This window comes from Mobula birostris, chromosome 1, assembly GCF_030028105.1.
Source record: "Mobula birostris isolate sMobBir1 chromosome 1, sMobBir1.hap1, whole genome shotgun sequence".
NCBI lineage: Eukaryota > Metazoa > Chordata > Chondrichthyes > Myliobatiformes > Myliobatidae > Mobula > Mobula birostris.
The window spans coordinates 99,822,591-99,839,738 of record NC_092370.1 but is presented as its reverse complement, the minus strand read 5'-3'; the positions used below and the strand labels follow the sequence as shown (position 1 = coordinate 99,839,738).

The 17,148-nt window shown below is 47.0% G+C and overlaps 2 pseudogenes; both read right to left on the bottom strand.

The window, feature by feature from the left end:
• Positions 1-7,623: 7,623 nt before the first annotated feature.
• LOC140189234 (cytochrome c oxidase subunit 1-like) lies at positions 7,624-16,003 on the bottom strand (annotated as a pseudogene).
• Positions 14,281-15,329, bottom strand: LOC140191783 (NADH-ubiquinone oxidoreductase chain 4-like; annotated as a pseudogene).
• Positions 16,004-17,148: the final 1,145 nt, after the last annotated feature.

Here is a 17,148-nt window from a genome sequence, read left to right as displayed (position 1 = left end):
GGCTCTCAGTTGAAGAAAAGATGTGCCGGCTTTGGAGAGGGTTCAGAGGAGGTTCACAAGAATGATTCCAGGGATGAAAGGGTTATCATACAAGGAAAGTTTGATGGCTCTGGGTTTTTTTTTCACTGGAACTTAGAAGGACGAGGGGGATCGTACTGAAACCTTTCGAATGGTGGAAGGTCTGGACAGAATAGATGTGGAAGGGATGGTGGGGGAGTCTAGGACAAGAGGGCAAAGCCTTAGGGTAGAGGGGCATCCGTTTAAAACTGAGATGCGGAGAATTTTTTTTAGCCACTTTGTTACCACGGACAGCTGTAGAAGCCAGGTCGTTGGGTGTATTGAAGGCAGAGATTGATAGGTTCTTGATTGGATACAGCATTAAAAGTTACAGGAAGAAGGCCAGGGAGTGGGGCTGAGGAGGAGGGAAAAGATCAGCCAAGATTGAATGGCAGAGTAGACTCGATGGGCCAAATGGCCTAATTTGGCTCCTATGTCTTGTGGTCTTATGGTGAGTGGTTTCACCACTCCTTAAAGGCTGCTGGAGGGCTTCCCTGAGGATTAAGCGATGGCATGATCACCTCCCCTGGGTGTTGCTGGGTTTCATGGCTCCAAAAGATTACCTGCAGTCGTCTATGGCTGAGTTCATATATGGACAGCCATTACAAGTGCCAGGTGATTTTATTTGTGATACCACACCTGTCTGGTCAGCGTGTCAACAGTGTTCCTCCTCAGTAAAGTCTATTTCTTTACACCTATTCCTACCTCCCATGATGACTTCGGTTCTTGTTAACCAACACTCTGTCTTGTTTGTTTTCATCTGCAATGATGCACACCAACATCTCCTTAGACCCATTGACAATGGTCCATTCTGCATTTTGGAATGGAGAGAAAAGACTTTTTATCTTAGATAGGAGGGGTAAACCTGAATGTATTTCAGTAGATAGTCTTAAACTGGCCCAGCGAGAGTTGGAGGTTTCTGCTACCATGCTCTTGGCATCACAACATGACCATAAATATATCAACATACCTCAGGAGAAGCCAGAGGCACCTATCATTACTCCATGCAAAGTGCGTGAATGCTTGTATTGCCCTAGGTGCAGGCAGGACATGGAGTTGCTTGTGCACTGCTGCAACACTTGCGTGTCTCAGAAGGGGCCAGGCCACTAGTCAAGGGTGCCAATGCAGCAGTAATTGGCGGGGGCCCAATGGAGCTTGTAGGAGTGGAGATCCTAGGCCCCTTCCCCCGCACTGATGCCAGGAACTGCTACGTGCTCGTGCCTATGGATTACGTTATAAAGTGGCCAGAGATGAAAGTGGTCCCGGATCAGAGCACTACCACCACCACTCAGAGACTTGTGGAGGAAATCTTCTGCCATTTCAGCATCCCTAAGTAACTCCACAATGACCAGGGCACAACTTTGAGGCACAGGTGTTTGGCAAGGTCTGCGGGTGGCTGGGAATCACCAAAATACAGACCATCCCCCTTCACCTGTAAAGTGATGAGTTGGTGTAGCATTTTAACCGCACCCCAGCTATGCTGCTAATGTGCTTGTCACAATAAAAACTGCAGTTGAGATAAACAAGCTTTTCATGTCTGTCTTTGTGGATTGAATGCTCACTGCAATACAATAGATTCAATGATAAACTACACACAAAGACTGACAAACAACCAATGTGCAAAAGAAGACAAACTACAAGTACAACATAAATATAATAATAAATAAATTAGTAAATAAATAACATTGAGAACATGGGTTGTACTGTCTTTGAAAGTGAGCTCAAATGTTGTTTTCAGTGACCTGTTCCGTTTTAAAGTAAGTGAAATTATCTACGCTCGTTCAGGAGCCTGATGGTAGAAGGGTAATAACTGTCCCTGAACTTGGTGGTGTGGGAAGTGAGGCCCCTGTGTCTTCTCCCTCTTAGCAACAATGAGAAGAGAGCATGGCCTGGATAGTGGAAATCCTTGAAAATTGATTCTTCTTTCTTGAGGCAATACTTCTTGTCGATGTGCTCGATGGTGGGTGGTGGGGCTTTTCCTTTGATGAACGAGACTGGATCCACCACTTCTTGTAGGCTTTTCCATTCTTGAGCATCAGACTTTCCATACCAGGCCATTATGCGATCAGTCAGGAAACTCTCCACTGCAATGAGGGCTGGCTCATGGAACCCCAGTATCTTTCTCCTGTAGTTAAAGAAACAGTTTGTTGCGTTTGCTGATGTTGAGTGAGAAGTCGTTGTGGCACCTTTCATTTAGATTTTCAATGTCCCTACATGTTGATTTGGCACCAGCTTTGATTCAGCCAATAAGAGCAGTGTTGTCAGTAAACTAGAATATATCATTGGAGCTACCCTTGGCTTCACAGTCTAAAGTATAAACCGAGTAGAGCAGGGGTTAAGCACACTGCCTTGTGGTACATCTGTGCTGATGGTGATTGTGGAAAAGATAATCTTGAAGTGGACGTGTGCCAGCAGCAGAAGACCACAAACATACACCCAACAGGAGGTACCTAATAAAGTGGCTACTGAGTGTATTCGTGACACGTACATCGAGACATACAGAGAAATCTGTCGTTTTCCATCAAATCAAGTCAGATGGGTTGAGAGATCAAAAGTACATCTTTATTGCATGAACACAAGAAATTCTGCAGATACTGGATATCCAGAGCAACACACACAAATTCCTGGTTGAACTCAATTGGTCAGGCAGCATCTATAAAAATGAATAAACATCAATGTTCTGGGCCAAGAGGGAAAGAAAGGGAAACACAAGAGAATAAAAAGGAGGGGACACGGGTAAGGAGGACAATTTCATGTAAGTTCTGTTTGGGAGTTTTATAACAGCAGTTCAAAGATGTTTTTGAGTCTGTACTTGTATTCTCGAGCTTTTATATCTTTTGCTCAACAGAAGGGAGGGAAGAATGAGTGATCAGGGTGGGAGGACACTCTGATCATATCAGTGGCTTTCAGGTCCTGTGGGTTAGTAGATTAAGTTGTCACTGAAAATTGCCCGTCATGGCTAGGTATTGGGTAGAATCTCTGGGGGAGTTAAGGTGAATCTGTCGTGAGTACCACACTCAGAATGCTGGAAAAACTCAGCAAGTCAGGCAGCATCTACGAAAGAAAATGAACGGTTGATGTTTTGGGCTAAGACCCTTCATCAGGACTGGAAAAGAAGGAGGTGTGGAGTAAAAGCCAAAATGAAGCTGAGGGAGGGGGAAGAGTACAAGCTGATAAGTGAACCAGGTGAGGGGAAGGTTGGTGGTTTGGGGAAGGGATTTGATGTAAGAAGCTTGGAGATCATAGGTGAAAGAGTCTCTTAAATGTCCCTACTGTTTCTACCTCTACCACCACACCTGGCAGTGTGTTCCATGCACTCACCACTCTCTATGTCAAAAATCCTTCCTGATATCCACCCTATATTTTCTGCTGATCACCTTAAAGTTATGCCTCCTCATATTAGCTCTGGGTGTTAATATTTTACTATCCACTCTATCTCCCTTTGTAACTTTGAGTCTTTAATTTTCTTTCATTTAGAAAATATTCTAAGCCTTTACTCCTTTGACCAAATTGCATGACCATACACTTCCCTACACTAAATTTCATCTGCCATTTTTTTTGCCCATTCTCATCTAAGTCTTCTGCAGACTCTCTGCTTCCTCATTACTACCGGCTCCTCCACCTATCTTTGTGTCATCGTCTGCAAGCTTGCCACAAAGCTATCAAATTGGTCATCCAAATCGTTGACGTACAATGTGAAAAGAAGCGGTCCCACTACTGACCCCTGTGGAACACAACTAGTCACTAGCAGCCAAACAGAATAGGCCACGTTAATTCGCACTCTTTGCCTCACATTACTCAGGCAATCTTCTGTCCATCTACTAATACCGTGGACTCTTATCTCCTTAAGCAGCTGCATATGTGGCACTTTTTCAATGGATCCTTGTAAATTCAAGTAAATAACATCCACCGACTCTCCTTTGTCTGTCCTGGTCCATTTGACTGAGCCACCTCAGACCTTTCAGTTTCCCCAAGTACTTTCTTCTTAGTAATATCAACTACGCTCACTTCAGCCATAGTTTTCTCCACCTATCTTCGTAGACCTGCCCTCTATTCTAGGCAGCATCTGAGCAAATCTCTTCTGCACCGTCTCTAAAAGTTTCCACATCCTTCCTATAAAAAAGCACCAAGACTGTCAGTGGGATAGAAGTAGTCCTTGAGCCTGGTGGTATATGTTTTCAAGCTTTTTTATTTTGATAGGAGAGGGGAAAAGCATGCATGTCTGAGGAAAGGGTGGCCTTTGAGTATATTGTATGTTTTGATTATACATGTAATAAATAAATCTGAATCTGAATCTTTAGACAGGTGCTCTCTCTGGTCACCAGTCAGAGATTATCTTGGAGAAGTGCACTGATTGCAGCTTTACCATTGTCTTTAAGGAGAGGAAGAAGAACCTGGAACTAGTGGCCAACAGCACCAAGGAGGCCCAGCACAGCACTAATGGCCTTATTAAACTCAAGAACAGAAACTCCGGCATGAAACAGAGAGCGCAGTCCTTTGCTAGGTGTGTCAGAATAAAGAGTTAATGTTTTGGCCTGAGACACTTCATCAGGACTCATCCTAATTCCTAAAGAACATTACTGGCTTGAAACATTGACTCTTTATTCCTCTCCATCGATGCTGCCTGACCTGTTCAGTCCCTCCAGCATTTTTTGTGTGTTAACATGGATTTCCTGCTTTTCTTCTGTTTTTCTCTTGTACTTATTCATCTGAAACTGAATACCTTGTTCTGAAATCTTTTGCTGTTTTACCCCCCAACCCACCTGACTCCCTTCAGTCTTGATCAATGACATCCAGGAGCTGAGGACAGGTCACCAGTCAGAGGTTTAGGAAACCCACTGATTGCAACTTCACCATCGTCTTCAAGGGGAGGAAGAAGAACCTGGAACTAGTGGCCAATAGCGCCAAGGAGGCCTAGCACTGGACCAACGGCCTTATCAAACTCAAGAACAGAAACTCCAGCATGAAGCAGAGGAAGCAGCTGGAGCATTATCCTTTGATAAGTGTGCCAGGAAAGCAGCATGTCATTTCACCCATTGTCTTCTCTGACAGTGGCCTCCAAGTTCAGCCCCCTGAAGGGTCAAAGGCAGCAAGCATGTATCCTGCCTCTGAAGTACATAAACCCAAAAGTATAGAGGCACAGAATCAGTATCAGGTTTATTGTCACTGACATAAACCTTGAACTTTGTTCTGCATGAGGAAATACAATTTTAAGCCGAGACCCTTCATCAGGACTCTCTACTTCCAGTAATTGTTCCCCCTTCCCTTCTTCAATTCACCACTCAGGCCTCTTCCTACTTCTCCTCATCTGCCTGTCATCTCCCCTGATGCCCCACCTCTTTCCCTTTTTCCCACAGTCCACTGTCCTCTCCTAACAGATTCCTTCATCTCCTTCCCTTCACCTCTTCCAGCTTCTTCTTTCTTCCTCACCTCTTCAGCTACCAAATTTCCTCCTCATCTGGTCTCACCTCATACTACTTCCACTCCCCATACCTTCTTATTCTGGCTTCTTCCTCCCTTCCTTTCCTGTCCTGATGAAGGATCTCAATCTGAACCACCAACTGTTTATTTCCCTCCATGAATGTTGCCTGACCTGCTGAGTTCCTGCAGTTCTGTGTGTTGCTCTACGGACTATAAGTATATAAGATATAGGAACAAATTACACCATTCAGTCCATCATGGCTGATTTCGTATCCTTCTTAACTGCATTCTCTTTATAACCTTTAAGTCCCTTACTAAGCAAGAATCTATCTACTTCTGTTTTATATATGACTAATGACTTGCCCTCCACAGCTATGTGTCGCAATGAATTTCATAATGTCACTAACCCGCTGACTAAAGAAACCTCAACTCTTGTAGATAAATCTCCTGCAATTGTTAGGCTTTGCCCTCTGGTTCCAGACTCACACCCTATAGAAAGCATCTTTACATCCACTGCATCTAGGCTTTTCAATATTTGATAGGTTTCAATGGGATTTCTCTCCCACCCCTCGCTACCTCAATCTCCAGCAAGCACAGGTCCAGAGTCATCAAATGTTCTTTATGCATTAATGCCTCCTTTCCCAGGATTTTTTCTGTGAGCCATCACTGGACTTCTCTAATGCCAGCACACCCTTTCTTGTAAGGGGGCCCAACACTCTCATGTAAAGTGGTTAAATCAGGTGAACTGTTCGCACTTAAGTGAAGCCAGCACAGAGACAGTGGCAGTACAATTTCCTCTTATCTTTCATCGTTGGCTGGCTGTAGCATAGTGGCATCAGCGCCAGACTTCAGAGTGAGGGCTCCCAAGTTCGAATCCAGCCGGCTCCCTTGCACGCTTTCCATCCGTGCCGGGTTGAGCGTCGAGCTAGCAACTCGGCCTCATAAAAATAAGAAAGCCTGCAAAAAAAAAATGTCGTCATGACGGTGTCCCGATTACTCCACTCGGAGTTAAGGGCTTAAAAAAAAATCTTTCATTGTTACTGTCTTTGGTCCCTGCTTCTACCCTCAGAAATGTGACAAGTCGAAGAATGGAACCATCCATGGCATAGTAACGAAGGAGTTTTACAACCTGCTGATGGAGCACGAGATCACCATTATCTTTGAAAACTACGGCAACAAAGAGCAGCTAATGCATGTGGAGAAGCTTGGGGAATTCCTATGGAAGGAACAAAGGGAGAATGTGAGGAAGAAAGAACTCAGGTGTGTTCGTCAAAGATCATCGATATGTATGAAGTGAACGAGGAAGGCGAGCCACATCCATCACCTCGAAGTTATGCTGCCAACACTTTGGGAATGTTTTATCACATGACCTGTCATCTCAGAACACAGAACATATACTCAGTGACCACTTTATTAGATACCTCTAATATCTAATGAAGTAACAACAGAGTGTATGTTCATGGTTTTCTGCTACTGTAAGCTATCCACTTCATGGTTCAATGTGTTGTGCATTCAGGGATGCTCTTCTGCATACCACTGTTTTAACACAGTTATTTCTGTTGCCTTCCAGTCAGCTCGAACTACTCTCGACATTCTCCTCTAACCTTTCTCATTAACAAGGCATTTCCATCCACAGAACTGCTGCTCACTGGAATTTTCTTTGTTTTTTTCACCATGACCTGTAAACTCCTGAGACTGTAGTGCGTGAAAATTGCAGGGGAGCTGAAATCTGCCATGATGGAAGAGCAGAAGTTACATGATGGGACAAATGGCCCTGACATCAATATGTGGTTCTGACAAGGTGTCAATGTGCAGATGGTCTGTGACCCCACAAACTCTGCCACCAAGGCTACAAGGTTATTATTCCTCTGGTGTGGGTGAGACGACCAGCCGTAGGACCCTCAGCCCATTGTGGCTGTGCTAGCCCTGGGTGACGTGCTCTAACCCCTTCCTGACCAAGCATGTGACTCCAGTCCTACCAGATTTCCCTCTCTGGGTCCCACCATCCCTGATCCAACAGCTCAGCAAACAGCTCTTCCAACTCCAACTCTTTCAGTAGCATTTCAAACTCCTCTACCAGGAGCTGGGAAACTGCCCCAGTGAGCAGGAGCATCCCACATTTTGTCAAGGAGAAGATGGGGACTTTCACATTTGGCCAGCGAGACAAGAGTTGGTTTTCCTCATCTGGCCTGGGAGGAGAAGGCAGAAAACCCATCCTGGCTGCAGAGGAGAGGTGGGGCCAGCACATCTGGCTGTGAAGGGTGTATGGTCATCATTTTTGTAAAGTGAGGGCTCAGGGCCACCACATCCATCTGGAGAGGAGGATGTAGCAAATCCAAATGGACACCATGTAACATAGCTATTACAGCTCAGGGCATCGGAATTTGAAATTCGGTTCCAGCAAGAAAGTATGCATGTTCTTCCTGGGTGCTCCAGTTTCATTTGCAATTAATAGGCTAATTAGTCCCGTGACTAAATCAGAGAGGAGCTGGTCAGCACAGCTTGGTGGGATGGAAGAGCCTGTTCCACGCTGTATGTCTAACTAAATAAATCAGTAAGAAATATCTGGCTTAGGGGATTGGTCACTCATCTGGCTGGCAAGGTGAAGGTGGGGCCTCCACATCTGGCTGAGGATAGTAGTTCCACATCTGGCCAGGGAGGAGAGGGTGGAGCCTCCATATCTAACTTTGATGACTGAGGCGGTCCCACATTTCTGATCAATGCCACCATCTCCAACGAGGCAGCAAGGGACTGCTCTCCTGAAACCCACATCACTCGTATTTCTAATGGTGACGGCAGAATCTGTGCACCTGCAAGCAGTCCACACAGCAGTGCAATGATTGTAATGGTGGAACAGCCAGGACAGCTCTGAGCCCATGTCCCAATGGAATGACAATAAAATGGGAAAGGGAACGGGGTGTAAGAAAGGGAGAATTGGAGGTAAAAGTTCCAGTTCAAATTTATTCTCATCTGACTCTACATATATACAGGCAAATGAAACAATGTTCCTCTGGATCTTGGTGCACCCACAAAACATATCAGACACATAGCACATAAACCTAAGTATTAACACAAATGAGTTAATAAAATATCATTCAAAATGCATGTACTGTGCGGCAAAAGTAAACAATAAACAGGAAATAGTTGAATGTCCTAAACCTGAAACCTCAGTGGAAGCAAGGTATTCATGAATTTCTTAACCTGAGGGAAGAAGATGTTATCCAGTCCTGCAATTCTAGTCCTGATGTGTCTGTACTTCCTTCTTGACGGTAGTGGGCCTAAAAGATTGCGGAGTGGGTGGTCGGGATCCTCAACAATGTGTTAGGCCCTGTTGAGGGAGAAGTAAATTGGAGGGAGAAGGCACAGAGGGCTCGGAAAGAACTGGCAAGATCTTCAGAAGCACCGAACACAGAGCAAACTTAAGGTTAATAGCAGGATTCTTAACAGAGTCAAGAAACAGAGGGATATTGGGGGGGAGGGTCCACATTCATAGATCTCTCAAATTTGCCACACAAGCTCACCCACCCTTCAGAACTCTTAAAACCTTCCTCTGACATCCACCCTAGTTTCTTTCACTCACCTCAAATGGATGTCCTCTGGTACAGTTTTGTAACGCAGGTTAATTAAACCACAAGATGCAGTGTTCGAAAGCTCCACCTGCGGAGGGATGAAAAATGGACTTACAGGATTGCAAAAAAAAAAGGAAATAAAAAATAGCTAAGCTAGAAAGAGGGGCGGCTGACCCATGCATTAGGCAAGCGAGAGAAATGCAGCAGACGATAGAAACTAACAGCAGGTACAGTATGTGGAATTAGCAGTTGGTATCTCTGCTGGCTCGACTCGAGGAGCGGCGGTTGGCGGCGCTGGTTTGAACGGTGTAGGGCCTGTTGGGAAACAGAGTAGGTTAACTTCAGAGAGGGGGGAAGCATCTGGAAAAGGAACCGCAAAGGGAGGGTTCGAGCGAGGGCCGGTTGGCAGGAGCAGGTTGGAATAAGATCTGGAAAACGGAGAGAAACTGTGGTAAGCCATGTATATATGTTGTAACTCGGTTGCCTGTCTGGACACACCCCTCTGCTGACTGCCCCTGTGGCTCCTCCCACAGAATCCTGTATAAAGGTGTTCGCCTTACCCCTCCCCCTCAGTCCGGGGGCAGACACTCACCGTGGAGGTCGTATTGTACAGCGAATAAAAGCCTTTCAGTATTTTACCAAACCTCAGTCTTTTGGAGTAATTGAAGGTGCTTCAATTTTATTCGCTGTACGTTTAAAAACATGGACCAGGCCCTGAGACCAGAAAAATTAGACCTCAATCCGCAAACACCTGAAGCTGGAAACGCTTTCGAACTCTGGCTGGCCTGCTTCAAAGCGTATCTAGAGGAGATTAAAGCGACCGACCCCGTAGCGAAGCGCAGAGTTCTACTCTCCAGGGTCAGTCCACGGGTCTATTCGCTGATCAGAGACCAGCCGAACTACGACAGCGCAATGAACGCACTCAAAAGACAATACCTGCGGCCGATAAACAGCGTCTATGCTCGGCACCGTTTAGCGACACGGCAACAATGCCCCGGGGAATCGAGTGCTGAGTTCGTCCAGGCCCTACGGACGCTCGTGCGAGCCTGCAATTGCCAGGAGCTGACGGCGGAGCAGCATGCAGAACTCCTAGTGAGAGGCGCCTTCGTCACGGAGACCAGGTCAGTGTACGTGCACCAGCGGCTGCTGGAAAAAGCCAATCTTACCCTAAATTCGGCGATGGAGCTGGCTGATACGTTGGAGGCCACTCTGCATAACTCCGAGGCTCGCCAGGCACGCGATCCCCCGATGGCCTCGTGGGTGCCGCAGACCCCACAACCTGCTGGCGAATCGACCTCGGCTGCCGCCAGTCGTGAGTCTGCGAAGTGCTACTTCTGCGGACTGGAGAAGCACCCCCGGAAATGCTGCCCGGCCCGACAAGCTACCTGCTCCAGCTGCGGAAAGAAGGGCCACTTCGCCAAGGTCTGTAAGTCGAAACCGCGAGCGGGATCGAGCAGCGCCGCGTGCGAGACGTGGGGGTCGCCATCTTCCCTGCCGCCATCTTCCCTGCACGCCACCACCACGTGCGAGACATGGGGGCGGCCATCTTGGTCGGCGCCACCTCCCACCACCTACGACCAACGGGTGCTCACGGGGCACCCCACCATGCCGGACCAAGACAGCGACCCCACCCTGGCTTCCGTGACCCTCGACCAAAGCGCTCCCCACCAGCTCGCAAGGTCAATGATGGACATCGTGGTGGAGGGGCACAGGACAAGCTGCCTGTTTGACACAGGCAGCACGGAGAGTTTTATCCACCCGGCCACGGTGCAGCATTGTGGACTCATGATACGGCCGGTAAGTCGGAGGGTCACCATGGCCTCCAGGTCGCATACAACAGACATCCAGGGGGGTTGTGTAGCGACACTAGTGGTGCAGGGCACAGAATATCGGGACTTTACGTTACTGGTCTTGCCTCAACTGTGTGCCCCTGTGCTGTTGGGGTTGGACTTCCAGAGCCACCTGAAAAGCGTGACAATGAAGTATGATGGGCCCCTCCCACCAATTACTGTCATAAATCCCCTGTTTTGTAGAGATATGTCACGTACCCCGCTACTGACCACACACACACACCGACCCGCACATCCCACCCAACATCATGCCAACTGCCACTCTACCGACACCGCTTGCGGCCTCTCCACCCTCAGGATCCCTCCCCCACCGCTGTTCGCCAACCTGACCCCTGACTGTAAACCTGTGGCAACTAAAAGCAGGAGGTACAGTGCGGGGGACAGAGCTTTCATTAAGTTGGAGGTGCAGCGGCTGCTCAGGGAGGGGGTCATTGAGGCAAGCACAAGTCCTTGGAGGGCGCAGGTGGTGGTTGTTCGGAACAGGGAGAAGAATAGGATAGTCGTGGACTATAACCAGACCATCAATAGGTTCACGCAGCTCGACGCGTACCCTCTACCCCGCATCGCGGATATGGTCAATCAGATAGCACAGTACAAGGTGTACTCGACCATAGACCTAAAATCCGCTTACCGTCAGCTCCCCATCTGCCTGGAGGACCGCCCTTACACTGCCTTCAAGACGGACGGCAGGCTTTATCAATTCCTGCGCGTCCCCTTTGGTGTCACGAATGGTGTATCTGTCTTCCAGAGGGCAATGGACCGGATGGTGGACCAGTGCCAACTGAAGGCCACGTTCCCATATCTGGATAACATCACCATCTGCGGTCACGACCAGCAGGATCACGACAACAACCTCCAAAAATTTCTCCAAGCGGCCAAATCTTTCAACCTCACCTATAACAAGGACAAGTGTGTATTTGGGACCACCGGACTTGCTATCCTTGGGTGTGTCGTGGAGAATGGAGTCATTGGCCCTGATCCCGACCGTATGTGCCCCTTGTTGGAACTCCCTCTTCCCAATACCCTCAGAGCCCTCAAAAGGTGCCTGGGCTTCTTTTCATATTACGCCCAATGGGTCTCTAACTATGCAGACAAGGCCCGCCCCCTGGTCAAGTCCACCACATTCCCCCTCTCTGCCGAGGCCCACGCGGCCTTCAACCGCATAAAAGGGGACATTGCCAAAGCAGCAATGCATGCGGTGGATGAGGCCGTTCCCTTCCAAGTAGAGAGTGACGCCTCCGACTTTGCGCTGGCTGCTACCCTCAACCAGGCAGGAAGACCAGTGGCGTTCTTCTCCCGTACCCTTCAAGGCCCTGAAATTCGGCACTCTGCGGCAGAGAAAGAGGCCCAGGCCATAGTGGAAGCTATAAGGCACTGGAGGCACTATCTTGCCGGCAAAAGGTTCACCCTGCTAACTGACCAGCGCTCAGTCGCATTCATGTTTAATAATCAGCAGCGGAGCAAAATCAAAAATGATAAAATTCTGAGGTGGAGAATCGAGCTCTCCACCTACAACTATGACATCATGTACAGGCCTGGGAAGCTCAACGAGCCCTCCGATGCCCTATCCCGGGGAACATGCACCAGCGCGCAGATCGACCGGCTATACGCCCTACAGGTAGACCTTTGCCACCCAGGAGCCACCCGGCTTTTCCACTTCGTGAAAGCCCGGAACCTGCCTTACTCCCTTGAGGAGATCAGGATGATGACCAGGGACTGCCAAGTCTGCGCAGAGTGCAAACCGCACTTCTACCGATCCGAAAAGGCACCACTCATCAAGGCCACCCGCCCCTTTGAGCGACTAAGTGTTGACTTTAAGGGCCGCCTTCCCTCCACCGACCGCAATGTGTACTTTCTTAACGTAATTGACGAGTACTCACGGTTCCCCTTCGCCATCCCCTGCCCCGACACCACTACCACGTCAGCTATAAAAGCCCTGCGCAAGCTCTTCACTCTGTTTGGATACGCATGCTATATCCACAGTAACAGAGGGTCCTCGTTTATGAGTGACGAGCTGCGCCAATATCTACTGGCTAGGGGAATTGCAACCAGTAGGACCACGAGCTCTAATCCCCGGGGGAATGGACAGGTAGAGAAGGAGAATGGCACAGTGTGGAAAGCCACACTCTTAGCCCTCAGGTCAAAGGGACTGCCGGTCTCCCGCTGGCAGGAGGTCCTTCCCGAGGCACTCCACTCCATCCGCTCCCTGTTATACATGACCACCAATGCCACCCCTCATGAGTGGCTCTTTTCTTTTCCCACAAAATCGACCACTGGAACCACCCTACCATCTTGGCTGACGTCCCCGGGGCCAGTGCTGCTCCGGAAACATGCGAGGGGCAATAAACTCCCCGATAGTCGAGAGGGTTCACTTACTTCATGCGAACCTCCAGTATGCCTACGTGGTTTTACCTGATGGGCGGGAGGACACGGTCTCCATCCGCGACCTGGCGCCCGCAGGAGCTCCGGGCCCCTACCCTGAACACTCCGTGGTGACTATTGACCCCGTACCCACCAATGTATGTACCTACGACACACCGTGCACCCCAAACCCTATACAGACAGCACACGACACTCCCATACCGGGCGCGACGCACACGCACGAGGGATTACCGACACCTAATGTGCTGGCACCTGAAGTCAGGCGGGAGCCAGCACAACCGCCATCGCCGGTACAATCACCGCCGGTGCTACGTAGGTCACAGCGACGGACTCGACCGCCTGATAGACTTAACCTGTAAACATACTTCTTGTAAATATTGTCAGTCACTTCACCCCGCGGGACTCTTTTTAAAAAAAGGAGGGGTGAATGTGGTAAACCATGTATATATGTTGTAACTCGGTTACCTGTCTGGCCACACCCCTCTGCCGACTGCCCCTGTGGCTCCTCCCACAGAGTCCTGTATAAAGGTGTTCACCTTGCCCCTCCCCCTCAGTCCGGGGGCAGACACTCACTGTGGAGGTCGTATTGTAAAGCGAATAAAAGCCTTTCAGTATTTTACCAAACCTCAGTCTTTTGGAGTAATTGAAGGTGCTTCAGAAACATAATTTTGGAATGATTTCAAATGATGGAGTGGAAGGGCGGGATATTTTGAAAAGGGAAAGAGAACTTCAAGGTATTGTTTAAATTTGACCCGGAACAGCAGCCCGATATCAATCCCATTAAATTAACTATGGAGTTAAAATCGGTCGTAGGGAATAGTGCTCGTTCTTTAAGAGGTGGGAAGTTATTAATCGTTTGTAAGGATAAAAAGCAGCGTGAGCAGGCATTACGATTGAAGACTTTACTTGGCAAAAAGATAGAATCTATGTTTCCTAATGCAAATAGAGGTGTTATAACGGATGTTCCGGTGGAGATTTCAATAGAAGGGGTTAAATCTCATTTACTGGGAGGCAGGGTTAAGGAGGTAACTGCCGGGAGGATAATTTTTTATGCCTCGGGTAAGGAGTACTGTTCCGCTATGTGTGTGTTGGTAATTGGTGTGAGCTCGAGAGAGGAGGGTAGATGAAACGCCGTGAGCGATTATCGGAGCAGTTGCTCCTGTGAAGCTGCATGGTGTTTGAACGAGAATAGCGGCTGCTACCAGGCCCATGTGACTTACAGATGAATAGGCAATTAATGATTTTAGGTGTGTTTGTAATAAACAGGTGGGTCTGGTTATAATAACCCCTCAAAAGGCTCGGATCAGGAATGGGAAAGCTATTTCTTTTGTGAGAGGGTTTAGTACAGCAGCAATTTGTATTATTCTGTAACCCGTTAGTTTTACAAAGATTGCAGCTAGAATTATGGAGCCGGCGATCAGAGCTTCAACATGAGCCCGAGGTAATCAGTGATGTACCCTATAAAGAGGTATCTTAACTAAGAAAGCAATTAGGCAAGCTGCTGATCAGAATTTATTTGCTCACGAGTTGATGAAATTGTAAAATTAATATTGAGAGTGAACCTAGGCCATGAGGAGAGCAATTAGAAGAAGCAGGGAGCCTATGAGGGTGTAAAATAGGAAATGTGTTCTTGTGTTTAGGTGTTCAGTTTGGTTACCTCAGTGGGTAATAATGATAAGTATTGGGGTTAGGATTGCTTCAAATATAATGTAGAATAAGATTATTTCTGTGGTGCTGAAAGCTAAAATTAAGAGTAGTTGTAAAGTGATGATGAGGTTCATGTAAATAAGTTGTTGGGTCCAGCTTTCATTAGTCAGATGGTTTTGGCTGGCAAGTTGTATGAGTGGAAGTTATCAGCTGGTTAGTGTGACTAAGGGAAATGATACAGGTTGGAGAATTCCCATCCCAATTCTATATCTCGTTTAAACCAGAGTAAGCTGATGAATGCAATAAAGAGACTGAGAAATAGAGGTGGTTTCACAGTATTTTTTTTAGGTGATGTTCTTGAAATTGGGTCAAGTATGATTGTAAGGGTGATGATTTTTAGCATTTGCAGGACTTTGAGATTTTTTAGTGTATCTAAGCCTTGAGTGTGGGGTCAAAGAAAGTTGTGTTGAGAATACGGTCCGTAAGGAGCATTGTAATCCCTTCTACAAGAACAGGAAGTGAGAGTATAGGGAGAAGAGCTGAATTAAGAATGGATCAAACAAAGAGAGGTGTTTAATATTGAGAGATTGCTGGTGGTTTTATATTAATAATAATAGTAATGAAGTTAATGGATGCTAAAATAGAGGACACCTCAGCTAAATGTAAGGAGAAGATGGTTAAATCTCCTGCAGATCCAGCATTTGTGAGATTTCCAGTTAAGGGGGAATAAACTGTTCACCCTGTTCTGGTACCAGCTTCTACCCCTGCTGAGGCCAGGCATGGAAGAAATGATGGGGGCAGGAGTCAGAAACTTAGTTATTCGTGGGAAGTCCATATCTGGGGCGCTGACCATTAAGGGCACCAGTCGGTTGCCGAATCCGCCAATTAGAATTGGCATTACTATAAAGAAAATTATTACAAAGGTGTGGGTGGTGACGATGACAGTATAAATGTGGTTATCTCCCAGGAGAGCCCCAGGTTGGCACAGTTGAGTGCGGATTAAGAGGCTAAAGCCATTATTCCCACCCGTGCACCAAAGATTAGGGAAAGGGTGCTGATATCTTTGTGATTAGTAGAAAACAATCAGTGATTAACTGCCACAGGTAAAATGGCTTATGCTTAAGTGGCAGATTGTAGCTCTGTTAAGAGAGGTTCAAGTCCTCTTCTTGCCATTCCCCCAGCTCTGTAGTATAAATTTACACGGATTGCAAATCTTGAGAAGGAAAATAGGCTTCTCTAAACAGCGGGAGAAGCTAGATACAAGTTTGCTGGATTGAATACTTAGCTATTAACTAGTTTTTATAGGATTGAGGCCTGTTCAGCTTCTCCCGCTGCTTAACTAGGCTTTAGCCTAATTAAAGTGCGAATTGTGCAAGTTTTTGTCATGTAGGCAGAATGACCTGTAATTGGGTTGAATCTTTGAAGGACTTCTGGTAGTCAAAAATGAAGAGGTGCCAATTGAATTTTCAATGCTAATGCAATGGAGAGAATATGGCAGAGGCTGGATTTATGACCTCAGAGAAATCTCACTGGCCTGTAAATCAGGCATTTGTTGTTCCAGCAACTAAGAGGAGTGGCTTGTGTAAGAAAGTATCTTAGTGGCTGCATGTGGGTGATATTGATAAATTTTAAGGGGGATAATGGCTATTGTGTTGTTTTCTCGACCTACTTCGATTAAGAGTCAATGTGATCCAATGAATGTTATGTTAGTACCTAACCCTAGACTGAGGATTGAGATTGATAATATTGTGGGGTTCATTAGTAGAGAAGGGTTTTAACCGGTATGTTCGGTGTATGGACCCAAAAGCTTAGATTAGCTGACTTTACTTAGGAAGTAGTATAGCTGGAAGTACCATAGCTGGAAGTACCAAGAGTTTTGATCTCTAGAGCATGGGTCTGAGTCCTATTTTTCCTCTCCTAAGCATAGCTAAGGAGAAGAGTTGAACTTCTGAATCAAAGAGCTTTGGTCTTTTGCAATTAACAGGCTATGCCACCTGAGCAAACTATCATCTTCGGTCTTAAAATTGCTCCCTTATAGGTGGGAAGGAAGCATACCTTGTGGTATTGGCTTCATTTTTCCAATCCTTACTGGGAAAAATATCATCATAGGTAGAAACTGACCTCAATTACTTTGGTCTGAACTCAGATCACGTAGGACTATTAATCGTTGAACAAATGAACCCTGAATAGCGTCTACGCCATTAGGATGTCCTGATCCAACA